This window comes from Piliocolobus tephrosceles, chromosome 9 (assembly GCF_002776525.5).
Source record: "Piliocolobus tephrosceles isolate RC106 chromosome 9, ASM277652v3, whole genome shotgun sequence".
Taxonomy (NCBI): Eukaryota; Metazoa; Chordata; class Mammalia; order Primates; family Cercopithecidae; genus Piliocolobus; species Piliocolobus tephrosceles.
Window position 1 is genome coordinate 72,796,664 of NC_045442.1, and position 15,940 is coordinate 72,812,603.

General features: G+C 39.7%; 1 protein-coding gene across 2 annotated transcripts in view; it reads left to right on the forward strand.

Moving 5' to 3' along the window:
• The window catches only part of LRMDA (leucine rich melanocyte differentiation associated), a 1,127,556-nt gene that overhangs the window by 1,027,609 nt on the left and 84,007 nt on the right, over positions 1–15,940 (forward strand). The gene's annotated exons all lie outside the window — the stretch shown is intronic.

The following is a 15,940-nucleotide window of genomic DNA, read 5'->3' on the forward strand; positions in this document are numbered from 1 at the left end:
TGTATTATTTTGTTTTATTCTGATTTTTTACAAAGGTCCCTAGTAGGCACCTTTGGAAACTTTAAAAATACATTAACAAGATTTGGTATTTGATGCACAGATACTAATAAGGCTATTTTCCTCAGCCTGCAAGCCCAGTCTGAGACTTTACAACCTTTCTCTCTTCTAATTGTGAATTCCAAGTGTCAAGACAAAATAGCACTAAGAAATCAGTAAAATGTGACGGTTTTTCTCAAGCCTCTACTAAGAGCCTAGCCAGATGCACATTTCTTATTCCTTTTGGTAAATAGATTCAGATTTGGTATGATTCAACGAACTAAAAAATATCCCCTGCTCAAAGCTTGTCTATGCCTGCTAATTGCTTGAAGCTTAACAGATCCTCCACACACAGCACCAAATAAGGGCTGGCTAGAAATCAAAACCTCCTTGCCAAGCACTTTGGATTTTCCAAAGGAACTGTAATGTTCCTGGAGATGTTTATTAATGGAAATGGGGAACTTTGTGGACCAGGGTGAAGTCATAGAGATTGATAGCCTGTTACTAGTGTTTATTATTTTTGACTGCAGGTTTTGAAAGCTTTTTCTCCTATCCTCCCTAAAAGGAACTTTCTCCATCACTTGGGACTGAAAATGGGGGTGGGGTTCAATACCTCATGGAGCAATCCAAAATAGACACACAGAATGTTAATAAGCCCAGGATTTTGCCCTCTGTTCTGTATTGCTCTGCCCCAAAATACAAAACCTAATTAGTGCATCCAGAGAAGCGTTAAATGGATTTCATGCTGTTTAATAAATGCTTTACGTGCTTTGGTGCCACTGCGAAATGTGTGGTTGAGTGAGAGTGGGAATAGGGAGAGGAAATGGTTGCTGTAAATGCCTCCTACCAGTGTCAAGCACTTTAGGATGAGCATCAGAGATGTGTGCTTATAACTCAGGTGCTTCATGTTTTCACCCAAATTTTCCTCCTTTTGGCTAGCCTGTCATTTTCCTTTTGGGCTTTTTTTTTTTTTCTGCCAGACATCGTCTCCAAAGGCTTGACCCATAATTGTCCACACTCAGAATAATGAGAAATTGTGAGTGACAGATATACACTGAGTACTCACTGGGTGATGAGCCCTGAATGGGTCATGGGAATTAGAAGGTGTGGCTGTTGCTTCTGGAGAGCTTATGTCCCTTTGGGGAAGATAGAACACACAATGTCCCATTTTCAATGTAGATGCTCAGTCTGATGTTCAGAGCCTTTCATAATGTGTCCCTTATTTAGTGACTGGCCTGGGACATCTCTCCTAGAGGTTGGTCTATATTGTCTTCTATGTTGGTCAGTGGTTGTGAGTAGAACTGCCAGGAGAGCTTTGAAAAAGCCCCAGTGTTCACACTGCACCCTCTATCAGTGCTTTGAGACTTTCAACCTGCATCAGGATCACCCAGAGGATATGTGGAAACACACATTTCTGGGCTTCACACCCAGCATTTCTAAGTCAGCAGGTAGAGGGCTCTAAAAATTTCTGTTTGTAGAAGTTATTGCTAATGCTGCTAGTCCAAAATCACACTTGAGGAGGATTGGCCTTCATCAATTAAATCAGAATTGCTGTGTGGCTTCAGTATTTATGTAAATTTTTCTGATGATTCCAGTGTGCAGCCAAGACAGAGATCTGCATTCCACACATTCTTTAATGCATGTGGTGGAGACAGATGATCACATACCATGAATGCCTCTGATTATTTTCCATGATTTAGCTCTTTTTCTCTGACTAGACAGTAAAAGTCGTATTCGCAAGAACTGTATATCTTTACCTTTTCTTGATTCTTTCAGGGTGCCCAGCTCAGGGTGGTCACACACAAGTGTAACTTGAAAGGTGTTAACCAAGGAAACTTATGAGGGTGGATGGGAAGCATTGTAGATGCCACCGGCACTCTTCATTTCCCTACCCTCCAAAACCTGAGGAAAGTTCTTTGCCTCTATTTGTGGACTCTAAGATGCATTGCAGAGCTACTTTCTCTCTCTTCTTCCCTCCCTAGGGGAGGGTGCATTTTTAGCATTTACTTTTAAAGAAAGCATCTGCAAATAGTACTTAGATAAAACCTGCATTCACATCCTGGCTCTGATGTTTCTTCTTATATGATCTTGGTGACACTACTTAACATTTTCAAGTCCCCATTTATTCATAAATAAAATAGGTACAAGAACATTTCTTCCACAGACTTCTGGAAATTAAATGAGTTTGTGCTTAAAACACTTCTAAGGACAATATAAAACACAAAAGGCACAGTGGGCTCTTTTGTTTATAACCACATTGTAGCAAACACACATTTTTCCTGGAAAGATAATGGAAGTGCTCTTGGGTTATGGGAAGCAGCAAGGGGAGATGAGCAAATATTTGTGCCTCATCCTGACCTCACCATGCATGGTGTGAAATGTCTAGGTATGCCATCAAGAACCAAAGTCCTGTGTAACAGAAAATCTCCAGGGAGCCTGTCATGAAGATGGAGACAAGCCTCTGTTGAACTTCACTGCCAGTGAACTCTACTAAAATGTCGGTCCTGTATTCGCATAGCTTATGAGTCAGGGAGCGGGCTGTGAGCACTGAGATTTCCAGAGCAACCTGTTGGTGCCTTTAGTGCATTGCTTCCAGAATGATTCCCACGAAATAAAGAGATCTAGCATTGTACTTACTGGTTCTTCACAAATGTTCTTCCCCATAGGTAGAGTGCCTTAACTCTAGAACCATAAATGTGTTTTCGGAATGCAACAAGATTGCATAGTTGTGTAATAAAGCTCCTGATAGAGTGATGAAGATAGGAGGGGGAGATGGTGAACTGGGAGAGCCAGGAATCCTCATCAGACTATTATGGGAGGCTCTGTCCTCTGAGAAGTGTTGTCTTAAGAAGTTTCCTTGATACTCAAAGGGTGTTTTACACGGAATCACTTAGGCTTTTGTTAAGAATGTGGACTCAGGCCAGGTACAGTGGCACACACCTATAATCTCAGCACTTTGGGAGGCTGCGATGGGCAGGTTCCTTTGAGTCCAGAAGTTCAAGGCTAGCCTGGGCAACATAGAGAAACCCCATCTCTACAACAAATACAAAAATTAGCCACGTGTGATGGCATGCACCTGTAGTCCCAGCTACTTGGTGTGGCTTGACCTCCCTTGAACCAGGGAGGTCAAGGCTGCAGTGAACTGCGATTGTGCCACAGAATGAGGATCACAGAAGGAACCCTGCCTACAAAAAAACAAACAAACAAAAACCAAACCAAAACAAACGAACAAACAAAAAAAACACAGAATGTGAACTCAAACACTCAGACAATACCCTAGACCTTCTGAATCAGAATCTGCATTCTTTTTCAGGAGTGCCAGGCAATTCGTATACACTTAAATGTTTAAGGAGAAAGATAGAAGAGTCTCTTAGAACTAGACTGGGAATTAAGAGACCTGACTTGGTATTCTTTTAGTTCCATCTTCACCTCAGTTTCTCCATATGAAAAATAACAGATGAGTAGAATAAGTTCCTTCCCATCCGTTGACAGGAATTGGTAGTAGACGAATCCCTGTAGCGAAACTTTAGAAGTCTAATGTCCAGAAGAACCATCCTCTTCCTCTTCACCCAACTCCTTTTTGTTAACATTTTTGGATGCCCATCTCACTTGCAGCTGCTTTGGAGTTTGGCAGTTATAGTTAGATGTCTCAGCAGCTTCCAATTCCCATTATGAGAAGCTGAAATTCTCCCATAGGTACACAGTTCTTCTGGCATCCGGCACCATCTCTTCCTATGCTGAGTGGAGTGTGGTCTGGCTTTCATGGGAGCCATTTCCAGCAGTACATGTGAGGAGAGGACCTGTCTCTTGGCTGCTGGGAAGCACTCCAGCCAGACAACAGCCCTCTCCAGCTACTCAGCGCATCCCACATTGGACAACTGGGAAAGCACACAGGGAACAGTGGGGGTTGTTGAGCTCAGCGAGTGTTTCCTATAGTACATAATTAAAGAAAACACCTGTGTAGCTGCTAAATCACTTCCTGCTGTTCCCCTGTGCAAATGCTGTGCTCAATAACCTTACAAGTGCCTCATTCCTTCTACCCAACCGAGGCAGCGCACAGAGCCACAATGCATAAAGCTGGCAAGTTATTAGTTCAGGACCCCTTAAAAGATCTCTTAAGATTGATTTGTTACTAGTCCACAGGGTCCATTGGTTAGCCTGGTGGCATTTTGCTAGACTGCAGCTTCAGGGAGGCTCAGGGATGGGCAGTGGGCCTACTCTCTCCAAACTGCCCTTCTTTGATTAGCCCTTCTCTGTATCCAAGGCAGGCCCATGGAAGAGCTCTAGAGCTACAGGAGCCAGAAAACCTTAAACCACAACTTCAATACTGTAATTGTGAGCCAGATGCTTCCCCAGGGAAAACAGCCAACAACAGTGAAATGAGATGCAAGTGGGACCTATGGATTTTGTTTGAAATTCAGGAAAGGGAAGTGACAGTAAATCAAAAGGAAAAGCTATCATTCTAAACAGGCCTCTTCCTGCTGCTGAAGTTTATGGGGTACTTTGGTTACCACTAGGATCTTGTGGGGCCCTGGCTGCCCAAAGTGAAGAAGATAGACTCCTGTGTACCACCAGGTGGATTGACAACAGGATTCAGTGTGATGACAGGCTAGCTTTGTAATTTACTTCTTCCAGGGCAAAGCAACATGGCTTTCACTGCAAGTTTTAGAGTGTTTGAGCAGATGAGTGAATGGGCCTAAGAGACCCAGTGAAGAGGATTGCTGGATGTTGGGCGGGGAGGGGAGGGTTTGGGAGGAGGGAGGGTAAGGGGAGGGCTTTAAAGAAACAGAACTGAGGAGAAAGGACAGCTGCAGATTCACTCAGTCTCTGCTGCTTCACTGCTTTGTTCTCTTCATAGCCTTGGTCATAACTGAAATTATCTTGTCTACGAGTTTGTCTGCTTATATATTATGTATCTCCCCAAATAGGATGTGAACACTGTAAGAGCTAGACTCTTATCTTACTTGTGCAGAGCTGGATCTTCAGAAATAGTCCAGTGCCTGGCACACAGTAGGTGCAAAACACATTTTTTTTGAGACGGAGTCTTGCTGTGTCACCCAGGCTGGCATGCAGTGGCGTGATCTTGGGTCACTGCAACCTCCACCTCCCAGTTCAAGCAATTATCATGCCTCAGCCTCCCAAGTAGCTGGGGTTACAGGTGTGCACAACCATGCCTGGCTAATTTTTGTAGTTTTATTAGAGATGGGGTTTCACCACATTGGCCAGGTCATCAAACTCCTGACCTCAAGTAATCCGCCTGCCTCTACCTCTCAAAGTGCTGGGATTACAGGCATGAGCCACCGCGCCTGGCACAATAAATGTATTGAATGAAGAAGTGAATCTTTAGTATGTGGGGACTGTGATCCTGAATTATTTCTGTTTTGGTGACTTCAGAGCTGGCATGGATTGTCTTTATATTTTGGTGAATGGTGGGTAGGAGTGTTGCCTTGCTTCATGGGAAAGGGAGCACAAACAAAAATGTAAAGCTGTCTTCTGCCTCCCCAAGCAACTTTGTAGAACTTTTTGTTCTCTCTGTCTGCTAAGACCCTTGCAAAGACACCTTGGGTATCCTGTTATAAAGCCCTTATGCTGTTATAAAGCAGGCACACATTAACACACCTTCCCTGCACTCTACTAAGTGGAAAGTGGGGAGTGGATACAAAAGTGACCATTTTCTGCTCTCAAGGAGCCCATAGTGTGCTGGAGGCAGCAAGCATGCCAAAGAGACAATGAGTCCATTTGTGCATAAGGGCTATGATGGAGATGTGTGTAAGTTACACCTGGGGAAAACACCTTGGACTTGGGAAGAGAATGGAGGAAAGGTACTAATAGCTTCCTGAAAATATTCTGAATCTTTTTTGTTTGTTTGTTTTTTGTTTTCTTGAGACAGAGTTGTTGCCCAGGCTGGAGTGCAATGGTGCAATCTCGGCTCACTGCAACCTCCACTCCCAGGTTCAAGCAATTCTCCTGCCTTAGCCTCCCAAGTAGCTGGGATTACAGGCATGAGCCACCACGCCTGGCTAATTTTATATTTTTAGTAGAGACAGGGTTTCTCCATGTTGGTCAGGCTAGTCTCAAACTCCCGACCTCAGGTGATCTGCCCGCCTCGGCCTCCCAAAGTGCTGGGATTACAGGTGTGAGCCATCGCACCCAGCAGATATTCTGAATCTTGAAGGAGGAATAGGAATTGACTCTGGGCTTAGCTGGTAGGAAAGGGTATTCCCAGAAGAGAGATGAGGATTATGATGCATACAGGCCAGAGAACCTGGTGTGTAGGGAACTGCAGTTGTAAGGTATGAGTGGACAAGTGGTGAGAGACTAGAATGGCCTGGTACCCAGTCAACATGCCTACAACAGACAGGACTGGGAAAAGAGCTCCTTGGTGAGGACAGCTTCTCAGACATGAGCATGGCCAGGGCAGTTAGGTGAACTCTAGTACAGATGTACGCACTGGACAATTTAACTAAGAACCATTCATGTGTCCTTACAAAGGATTATCTTTCCAGCAGTTACTTCCTCTCTTCCAGCTCTTCTGTTGGCCATCTTGTTGTTTACCCCTTTGTGTAAAAATAAGCAAAGAGCCAGAAGAATGAGGTAACCTCAAATGCCTCCTTAATTTTGTTTTTTGAGCAGCCCTGTCTGAAACATTTTTTGAGTTAGAAATCTGAAACAAAACAAGGCTTCCAAATGATTCATGGGTTTCCATTATTCAAGTTTTCCTCATATCTTCATCACCATGTAGGTAATGGGTGTGAATCTATGTGTGCTCATATACATATGCTTGATTATATGATCATCTCTTGGAGGACATGTGACACAGGAAGACAGTAGGGCACATGATACACTCTTTGACCTAAGGTAAGAGTAGCTTCTCTCTCCTCCTTGTTTCACTATGGCTTTGTGGACGTGTGGGCACACAGAAGAAGCAGACAGCACTGCAGAGGCTGTGCTTATATACATAATTGCTTCTCAAGGCCACAGATAAGAGGATGGGCAGGATTGATGTAAGTCTATATTTTGGCAGACAAGAACTCTTGGTGGCCTCTCCATTCAGTGCTAGAATGTTCCTACTATCACACCACTTAGTTGATGTTTGTGATTTCAAGTGTTCAAGTGGTCAACTCCTCTGATACCACTCCTATGACACTAAGGGGTCACCAGGAATATTTGTGGCTATGGGCATATGAGCTCCAAGAAATAAAAGATTCATTAAGGGCTGCCATAGATATTTTCTGGTTCTCTTGTGACTTGAGCTGAAATTGTAAGACCTGTGTGTGTCATTTCCTTTCTATAAGTATTCCAGTCCTCCCAGGAGCAGCCTCCTGCTCCACTGCCCTTGGAGCTATCACTACTGCCGTAAGAACCAAGGACAGTAGCTGTTTGTTCTCCTGAGACACTTGGTGCACTATCCACAGTGACCCACAGCAATAAAGTTAATTTCGATACAACTACCTACGACAGAGGAAAGTGAAGGAGGCGTCTAAAACAACCCTGGAACCCCACCTTTGAGGATCTGTTTTGTACGACCACTTCTGGACACTAGTGTATGAGTTATTTTTCAGAGATAATTTAAGAGACTTGTTTAAGTAGGGTATGAGTTTTCTAGGGCTTCCATAAGAAATGCCACTGACTGGGTGATTGAAACAACAGACATTTATTTTCTTCCAGTTCAGGAGGCCGGAAGCCTAAGATCAAGATGTTGGTGGGGTTGGTTTCCTCTGAGAACCATGAGGGGAGGAGTTGTTTGTGGCCTCTCCCCTTGCCTTATAGGTGGCTGTCTTCTCCCTGTGTCCTCACATGGTCTTCCCTCTGTGCCTGTATGCGCTCTGATCTTTTCTTACAAGGACACCAGTTATATGGTATTAGGGTCCACCCCAATGACCTCACTTTAACTTAATTCTTTATAGACACTATATCCAATCATCAGTCACTTTCTGAAGTTCTGGGGGTTTAGAACTTCAGCCTGTGAATTTTTGGTGGGGCACAGTTCAGCCTGTAAAAAACAGATATAGGAGGACTGAAAAGGCAAGGAGGGAACTTTGAAATAACAAAGATAGTAATTGCAAGAAGCAACTACCCTAACCTTAGGACTAGAGGAATAAAAGAAAGAGGCTGGAGTCATGAGAACTTAGCAGCTTGCAGAAGGAGTCTTACAGGACTGGTGCCCAGAACTCTGAGGGGCAGAGGGTACGAGCAGCTGCTACTGGCAAGTATGAGGGGTAGACAAAGAGACAGATTGCCAGGATCATGCGAGAAATGGAGAGGAGCATGTCCTTTCTCCCTCATTTCATCTTCAGATCTTGCTTTTGTGCCCCTCATAGGCAGGACCTAACAGGTGTCCACTGGCAAAAAAGAAATGTAATCTGCCGCCTACAGCATGACAGGCCATGTTATTGAAGGATGGATTTTAACTAAGAGACAATGACTTTAATAACACAGGCTGGGCGTGGTGGCTCACCCCGGTAATCCTAGTACTTTGAGAGGCCAAGGTAGGTGGATTGCTTGAGGCCAGAAGTTTGAGACCATCCTGGGCAACATGGTAAAGCCCCTTCTCTACAAAAAGGACAAAAGTTAGTCGGGCATGGTGGTGTGTGCCTGTAGTCCCAGCTACTCACAAGGCAGAGGCAAGAGGATTGAACCTGGGAGTTTGAGACTGCAGTGAGCTATGATCACACCACTGCACTCCAGCCTGGGTGGACAGAGTGAAACCCTGTCTCAAAAAAAAAAAAAAAAAAAAAAAGAAAAGAAAAGAAAAGAAGCAGCACAGATTCCTTCAGCTTCTTTTAAAAAGTCGTATCTTGCTCTATAGCCTTGCTTTTACTACTTAGCAGCACATCATGGAAAAGTCTCCAGTGTCCATCCTCTTCCAGAGCGTGAATTCTAATGGCTGTGGTGTATAGTCCATCATAAGGATGTATCATCACTTACTTAACCAACTTCCTATTCTTAGCCATTCGGTGTTTTAAAAGTTTGCCACTCTTATAAACAGGACTGCAACTCAATAAATCTGAGCACACATCCTTAAGTAATCCCTTAGGATTAATTTTTGAAGTGGAATTACTAAATCAAAAAGTATGAGGATTTTTCAGGATAAAAACTCACTTTCCTAAGCTAGGGAAAACATGAATTAAGTGTGGCTTCTTCTGTCCTGTAGTACAGTAGGGTGACATTACAATGCACTAGAACGTTGGGTTGAGGCAAGGATTTAAATATTATTGGCCAAACCTGAGTAATAGGATGTAATGATTTCAGAGTGAAACTAGGCATACCCTTTATGAAAGCATTTAAAGGTGAGGGGACAGTTAACAGTAGCATCTGCCCCAGCTGGTGGAAATACCGTGTTGTTACTGATTTTAATGCAATTGCATTCTTAGCAGAACTAATTTTGTAAAGCATTTCTCTAAATAATCCAATTTTACTTGGTGCTTATGGTTGGACAAAGGCGCAGGCAGGTTTTGTATCAGTATTTATGGAGTGTAGCCTTGTAGGAATTACTCTGGCCAGAGGACATTGCTATAAATCTATAATGATGGTTGTGTTTTTGATTCCATCTTTAGTTTCTGAATATCAGGCTTTATAATTAAAAATCCATATCATAAAATATTGGCCTGTGACAATTTTATTTTTCTCCTGGGATGCTATGATTTTTCTGAAGTATGCCTTGCTCGGTCCTTTGTGGAGGATAAAGGTCTGGGGGGTTTTGAGCTGGGCATTTGGAGCCCGTCTTTATGACAGATATTTGGCATGCCAGCCTGGGTGCTACCCTTGGAAGATCTGAGTCCAAGCTTTTACTGGCTCCCTGAGGACAATTCTGAGAAAGTTACTATCCCTTGTGCTGGTTTCTGGTGCTGGATATATACTTGCTTTTGTAAGACTAAATAAATTGATAAATTCAGCTGATTCAGAGCGTTTACATAATCTTTCCAATGTCAACAGTCATTTAAATTATCCTAACTTTATACTGAATCTCCAAAATCCAATTACTAGCTAATAATAATTGTCAGTTTTACTTTAAACCTTTAATGATAGGTCACAAGGGAATTGTAGCAGCAGGATTAAATCGCTGTAGACTGTAGCTATGCCCAGCCTTAAATTGCTCGCCTCTTATCTCTGGCTAACAGAGCCACTATATGTTTTGTCACCATTTTTGCTAAATAGAATAAATGTCACCAAAATTAATTTCATCTCCCTTAAATTAGCTTCTTACTGTGATTTCTCACTTCAGTCAAAATTTATTTCTTCAGGAATTTAATTTCCTTCTTCATCTCTTTTATTCGAGAGAGCGAGACTGTTCCGGAACAAATGTCTTTTAATCATTGGCTGGCAAGTTTTGAGGCTTGCTTTTCATTAATAATTGCTGACCTCTTTAGGGGGAGTGTTGGAGGATATTTCTGTTTTATTTAAGCTATTGTATACTTTTAAACAGAGTAGACTGGGTTGTTTCTGAATAGTCTTAGAGAAGCTGTAAACCTTGCATAGACCAGAAAAGATGAAGTTACTACAAAGAAAACTTTTTTTTTCACGTGAGGGATGATTCAGCAGGGAGTTTGTAATTAGGCACTTTAGTTGTTTTTCCTACTTTCTAATCATTTTCAGGTATATACATCTGACAGTAGCTATCCTTTAACTAAGGCATGTGTTTGGAAAAAAACTGTAAGGATTTAAAAATTAAACTTCTCACAGAACACATGAATACACAGAAGGCTCACCCAACTCTGCAATGCATCCTGAAGATAGGATGGTAGCACCTGTAACAAATTCCCTTTGCTCATCAACATAAACCTCAAGGCACTAAAACATTAAGATCCATGGAGAGGGAGAAGGGAGAGGAAGTGAGACAGAGAGGGAGAGATCCATTTCTAGAAAGGCACAGTGCGAGGAGCTCTGTGACCTGCTCCCCAGTGAAGTAAATGTAACTGGTGAAGATTATGAAAAAATATCCAGCCATTCAGAATCCCTGTACTAGGGGAATATAGCAAACGAAGAAACATTTATTTAAGAAAATCTACTAAAACTCAAAAGGAACAACGGGATTCCATGGCACTTGAACCATGACCTGTTCCTTTCCTCCTCCCCCCAGCTTACTTTGAAGGAAGCTCTCTATTCTGTGTGGGTGTGGCTAAGAAGGTGGGGCTCCATTGTTCCTCATCTCCCAATCAAGGGATATAGTATCTTACCCAGAAGAGCAGGCTGCCAACATTTCTTATTCCCTCCAACTCTGAGATGCAGAAGTTAAGTTCCTGGTGAGGGCAGCCAAGAAGTCAGAGACTACTATTCTCTACCCAACCCCCAACTCAAATGTGGCAGTTCTACTGCAGGTGAAGCTAACTGAGAACACTGGGGCCCTCGTCATTCTTACTCAAGAATGATGGGGTAGAGGGTCCACACTGAGAGAGGCAAGCTGAGAAGACCAGAGAGTGTCATATCTGCCTCAGTGTCTGGAGCAGTGGCTTGGAGGTTTTTCTCAGGGGGAGAGGCAGTCCATAAATATACAGAGCTCTGAAGCTCTCCTTAGGGGAACTGTCTTTGAAACAGTGAGGGAAGTTCAAGGCTAAGGGCACTTTTTTACATAATGAAGACATTGGTGGTAAGTAATAAAGAGGAGACTAATAATTCCATGACAGTAAAAACTTACACCAGAAGCAAGCAAGTTTACTACAGAGAACCACAGAAAGAGATAGATAAAGAACTCTCCTGGGTTCACAACAAACCTAAAGGACTAGCCTCAAAAACTTCCCCTACCCATGTACAATTCAGTGGCATCTATAACATTCACAGTATTGTGCAATCATCACCATCATCTCTTTCCAAAACACTGTCATCACCCCAAGAAGAAACTCTGGAATGATTAAAGCAACAACTTCCCATCCCTTCTCCCCTATGATCATGGATTAACAATTAGCTTTCATTAGAAACAACGGAGACCAGAAGCCAATAAGATGACACATTCAAAGTGCTGGAAAAAATAAAAATAAAAAAACTGTCAAGCAACAATCTTATATCCAGCAAAACTGTCTTTCAAATATGAAGGTGAAATAAAGACATTTCTAAGTAAACAAAAATTGAGAAGCTTTATTTGCTAGCAGACTTCCTTTACAAGAAATACTAAGGGAAGTAATTCAGGCTGAAAGCAGTACACCCCACACATTAATTCAAAACCACATGAGTAAAAAAAAAAGCACCAGTAAAGGTAATTATATAATAATAAAAAGATAGTATAAATACATATTCTCCTTTCTGCCCTTAACTAATTTAAAAAGCAATTGTATGTAAGCATGAAATTACCATATAATCTAGCATTTTTTGCTTCTAGGTATACACCCCAAAGAACTGAAAACAAGAACTCAAACAGATACTTGTTCACCTATGTTCATAGCAGCCTTATTCACAATGGCCAAAAGGTAGAAACAACCCAAGTGTCCATCAAGGGATTAATGGATAAAAAATGTTGGATATCTGTACAACGTAATAATATTCAGCCATAAAAAGGAATGATGTACTGATATATAATACAATATAGATGGAAGAAGATTATTCTAAGTGAATGAAGCTAGACTCAAACAGATAAATATTATAGGAATCCACTTATTTGAAGTATCTAAAATAGGCAAATTCATAGAGACAGAAAGAGGTTACCAAGGACTGGTAGCAGAAGGGAAGAATGAGAACTTGGCAGGGAGAGAAGAGTAGGCAGTTATAGTTTAATAGGTACAGAATTGCTTTTGGGATAATAAAAATATTCTAGAAATGTATAGTGGTAATGGTTACACAAAATTTTAAATGTACCTAACACCACTGAATTATGCACAATAATGACAAAAATGGTAAATTTTGTTATGCATGTTAACCACAATAAAAATAAAAATAATTAACTCTAAAAAAGCAATTATATAAAATAATATGTATGTAATTATATTATTGGGCTTATATGTAAATATAATATATTTGACAGTAACAGCACAATGGAGATGGGTGGGAGGAAACCTGTATTGGTGTAAGGAAATGGTGCCAGATGGTAACCCAAATCTATAGGAACAAATGAAGAGAATCAGAAATGATAAATAGAAAGGGAAATATAACAAGCTCTATGAATACATGTTTACTCTTTTCTACTCTCTTAGCTTCTTTAGTAGACATAAAATTATATAAATAATAAAATATGTTGGTAAGTTTGTAATATATTTAAATATAATGTGTGTAACAATAATAGCACAAAGGGAGGAAGATGGAACAAAGCTATATAGGTGCAATTTTAAAAATTTTTTGAAATTAAGTTAGCATATATCTGAAAGCGATTCTGATAAGTTAACCACTAATAAAATCTAATAACTCAAAATATAGTGAAAAATTATTAAAGAAATTATATTACACTAGAAATATTCACTTAAAGCAAAAGGAAGCAGTAAAGAAAGAACAGAGAAGCAAACACACATGGGGCATATAGGAAGCAACTGAAATGGAATATGTAAATCCTACTATATAAATAATAATATCAAATATAAATGGATTAAGCAATTGAATCAGTAGGCATAGGTTTTCTGAATGGATAAAAAAACAAAATCCAACTATGTGTTGTTTACAAAGCACACACTTTAAATTCAAAGATACAAATAGTTTGAAAGTAAAATAATTGAAAAGATGTATCATGCAAACAGCAACCATAAGAAAACTGGAGTGGCTATACCAATAACAGAAAAAAAAAAAAAAGACTTTAAGACAGACAAAGTTACTAGAGAAAAAGAGAAATTTTGTGATGATAAAAGTGTCAACTTGTCAGGCATGTATAACAATTATAAACATATACATGTGGCTACATAGCTGCAGAGCTCCAAAATACATAAAGGAAAAACTGACAGACCAGAAGGGAAAAATAAACTTTCAACAATAATAGTTGTGGAGTTCAATACCCCACTCTTAGTAACAGATAGAACAACTAGACAAATTATCAAGGAGATAGAAGACTCAGACGACACCATATACCAACTTGACCTACCAGACATCTGTAGACCTTCCACCCAGCAACATCAGAATGCACAATCCTCTCAAGAACATGGAATATTCTCTAGGATAGACCATTTATTAGACCATAAAACAAGCCTCAATAAACTTAACTGGCTAAATCATGCAGAGTATGTTCTCTGATAACAATAGAGTGAACATAAAAATTAATAAATTTGGGGAATTCTCAAGTATGTAGAATATAACACATTGCTGAATTAACATTAGTCAAAGAAGAAGTAATAAAGAAAATTGAAAAACACTTTGAGATGAATGAAAAAGACACACAACATACCAAAAGTTACAGGGTGCAGCTAAAGCTAAAGTAAATAGAGGGAAATTTGTAGTTGTAAATGCAACTACAAACTGAGAAAACAGTTATCTATTCAATAACTTAATTTTCCACCTTAAGACAGTAGAAAAACAAGAGAAAACTAAACTCAAAGCAGATAGAAAGAAACCATAAAGAGCAGAAGTTAATGAAATAAAGAATAAAAAGCAATGAAAAAAATTAATGAACCCAAAAGTTTTTCATTAAAAGGATCAACAAAAATGCCAAGTAGTTAGCTAGATTGACCAAGAAGACTGAAATGATTAAAATCAGGAATTAAAGACGGAACATTACTATCAACCTGACAGAAATAAAGGATTATAAGGCAGTGCTATGAACAATTAAATGCCAACGAATTAGATAACTTAGTCGAAATGGACAAATTTCTAAAGACAGACTCGAGAAGAAGTAGAATATTCGAATGGACCTATAGAAAGTTAACTGATTGAGTTGGTAAACAAACAAAAAACAACCAACTATCTACAAAAAAAAAACCCAGGCCGAGAGTTTACTTCACTGGTAAATTCTATCAAGCATTTAAAGAAAGTAAATGTTAATTCTTCACAAAGTCTTACCAAAACAAAGGAGGGAATACTTCCCAAATTATTCTCTGAGCCCACCATTTTTCTGATTCCTAAACCAGAAAAAGGCATCATAAAAAAGAAAAATATGGTATTTCATGAAATGAAAAATCCTTAACAAATTATTAGCACATCCCATCTATCAATATGTACAAATATTGTACACAATGGCCAAGTAGGATTTATTTCAATAATGCAAGGTTAGTTTAACATTATAAAACCAATTAACATAATACACTATATCAAAAGAATAAAGGACAAAAAACACATGACTATCTCCATACCATTAAAAAATATATATTTGACAAAAGTCCATATCCACACACATTCATGATAAAAACATTCAGCAAACTAGGACAAGAAGGGAGCTTCCCCAACATGATAAAGGACATCTGTGAGAAACTCTTGGTTACCATCATACTTAATGGAAAAGATTGAATGTTTTCCCCCTATAATCAGGAACAAGACCAAGAAATCCACTATCTCCACTTTATTTAACATTACAATTAAAGTGTTAGCCCAGAAATTAGACAAGAAAACAAAATCAATTGGATGCAGATTGGAAAGAAAGAAGTAATACTATCTAATTGCATATTTTGTATATAGGAAATTCTAAGGATTCTGCAAAAAAAAAAAAAAAAAAAGAAAAAGAAAAATTACTAAAACCAATAAATGAGTTCAGCAGTGTTGCAGAATACAAAACCAATGTAGAAACATCCATCATATTTCTATACACTTGCAATGCACAATCTGAAAGTGAAATTAAGAAAACACTTCCATTTATAATAGCGTCAAAAGAATAAAAGACTTAGAAATAAACCCAACAAAAGAAGTACAAAATCTATGCCCTGGAAAACAACAAAAACTTTACTGAAATACAATTAAAATAACCTAAATAAATAGAAATACATCCTATGTTCCTGGATGTGAAGACAACAGTTCTCCACCACATTTGATCTACAGGTTCAACACAATTGACTATCTAGTCCCAATT